Raw genomic sequence first — 2500 nt, 5'->3', positions numbered from 1 at the left:
AGCGAGCGAAGCGAGAGGCAGCACCGTCCCTGCTATACGAAAGCCCCATCCAGCCCTGTGCCACCCGGGGGGTTCCAGGGTGCTGAGATGGCTGACGTTTTGCTCCGCTCTCGACGGTCACCGCGCAATGCAAGAACAGGCCAAAAACTGGCCAAAACGGCCCAAAAACGGGCCAAAACTGGCCATTTTTGGCTGCGCGAGCGAGCGGCGAGCGGCGGACAGCGAGCGAAGCGAGAGGCAGCACCGTCCCTGCTATACGAAAGCCCCATCCAGCCCTGTGCCACCCGGGGGGTTCCAGGGTGCTGAGATGGCTGACGTTTTGCTCCGCTCTCGACGGTCACCGCGCAATGCAAGAACAGGCCAAAAACTGGCCAAAACGGCCCAAAAACGGGCCAAAACTGGCCATTTTTGGCTGCACGAGCGAGCGGCGAGCGGCGGACAGCGAGCGAAGCGAGAGGCAGCACCGTCCCTGCTATACGAAAGCCCCATCCAGCCCTGTGCCACCCGGGGGGTTCCAGGGTGCTGAGATGGCTGACGTTTTGCTCCGCTCTCGACGGTCACCGCGCAATGCAAGAACAGGCCAAAAACTGGCCAAAACGGCCCAAAAACGGGCCAAAACTGGCCATTTTTGGCTGCACGAGCGAGCGGCGAGCGGCGGACAGCGAGCGAAGCGAGAGGCAGCACCGTCCCTGCTATACGAAAGCCCCATCCAGCCCTGTGCCACCCGGGGGGGGTTCCAGGGTGCTGAGATGGCTGACGTTTTGCTCCGCTCTCGACGGTCACCGCGCAATGCAAGAACAGGCCAAAAACTGGCCAAAACGGCCCAAAAACGGGCCAAAACTGGCCATTTTTGGCTGCACGAGCGAGCGGCGAGCGGCGGACAGCGAGCGAAGCGAGAGGCAGCACCGTCCCTGCTATACGAAAGCCCCATCCAGCCCTGTGCCACCCGGGGGGTTCCAGGGTGCTGAGATGGCTGACGTTTTGCTCCGCTCTCGACGGTCACCGCGCAATGCAAGAACAGGCCAAAAACTGGCCAAAACGGCCCAAAAACGGGCCAAAACTGGCCATTTTTGGCTGCGCGAGCGAGCGGCGAGCGGCGGACAGCGAGCGAAGCGAGAGGCAGCACCGTCCCTGCTATACGAAAGCCCCATCCAGCCCTGTGCCACCCGGGGGGTTCCAGGGTGCTGAGATGGCTGACGTTTTGCTCCGCTCTCGACGGTCACCGCGCAATGCAAGAACAGGCCAAAAACTGGCCAAAACGGCCCAAAAACGGGCCAAAACTGGCCATTTTTGGCTGCACGAGCGAGCGGCGAGCGGCGGACAGCGAGCGAAGCGAGAGGCAGCACCGTCCCTGCTATACGAAAGCCCCATCCAGCCCTGTGCCACCCGGGGGGTTCCAGGGTGCTGAGATGGCTGACGTTTTGCTCCGCTCTCGACGGTCACCGCGCAATGCAAGAACAGGCCAAAAACTGGCCAAAACGGCCCAAAAACGGGCCAAAACTGGCCATTTTTGGCTGCACGAGCGAGCGGCGAGCGGCGGACAGCGAGCGAAGCGAGAGGCAGCACCGTCCCTGCTATACGAAAGCCCCATCCAGCCCTGTGCCACCCGGGGGGTTCCAGGGTGCTGAGATGGCTGACGTTTTGCTCCGCTCTCGACGGTCACCGCGCAATGCAAGAACAGGCCAAAAACTGGCCAAAACGGCCCAAAAACGGGCCAAAACTGGCCATTTTTGGCTGCACGAGCGAGCGGCGAGCGGCGGACAGCGAGCGAAGCGAGAGGCAGCACCGTCCCTGCTATACGAAAGCCCCATCCAGCCCTGTGCCACCCGGGGGGTTCCAGGGTGCTGAGATGGCTGACGTTTTGCTCCGCTCTCGACGGTCACCGCGCAATGCAAGAACAGGCCAAAAACTGGCCAAAACGGCCCAAAAACGGGCCAAAACTGGCCATTTTTGGCTGCACGAGCGAGCGGCGAGCGGCGGACAGCGAGCGAAGCGAGAGGCAGCACCGTCCCTGCTATACGAAAGCCCCATCCAGCCCTGTGCCACCCGGGGGGTTCCAGGGTGCTGAGATGGCTGACGTTTTGCTCCGCTCTCGACGGTCACCGCGCAATGCAAGAACAGGCCAAAAACTGGCCAAAACGGCCCAAAAACGGGCCAAAACTGGCCATTTTTGGCTGCACGAGCGAGCGGCGAGCGGCGGACAGCGAGCGAAGCGAGAGGCAGCACCGTCCCTGCTATACGAAAGCCCCATCCAGCCCTGTGCCACCCGGGGGGTTCCAGGGTGCTGAGATGGCTGACGTTTTGCTCCGCTCTCGACGGTCACCGCGCAATGCAAGAACAGGCCAAAAACTGGCCAAAACGGCCCAAAAACGGGCCAAAACTGGCCATTTTTGGCTGCACGAGCGAGCGGCGAGCGGCGGACAGCGAGCGAAGCGAGAGGCAGCACCGTCCCTGCTATACGAAAGCCCCATCCAGCCCTGTGCCACCCGGGGGGTTCCAG

This window comes from Musa acuminata, unplaced genomic scaffold (genome assembly GCF_036884655.1).
Source record: "Musa acuminata AAA Group cultivar baxijiao unplaced genomic scaffold, Cavendish_Baxijiao_AAA HiC_scaffold_53, whole genome shotgun sequence".
NCBI classification, from domain to species: domain Eukaryota; kingdom Viridiplantae; phylum Streptophyta; class Magnoliopsida; order Zingiberales; family Musaceae; genus Musa; species Musa acuminata.
This window is presented reverse-complemented; position numbering follows the sequence as displayed.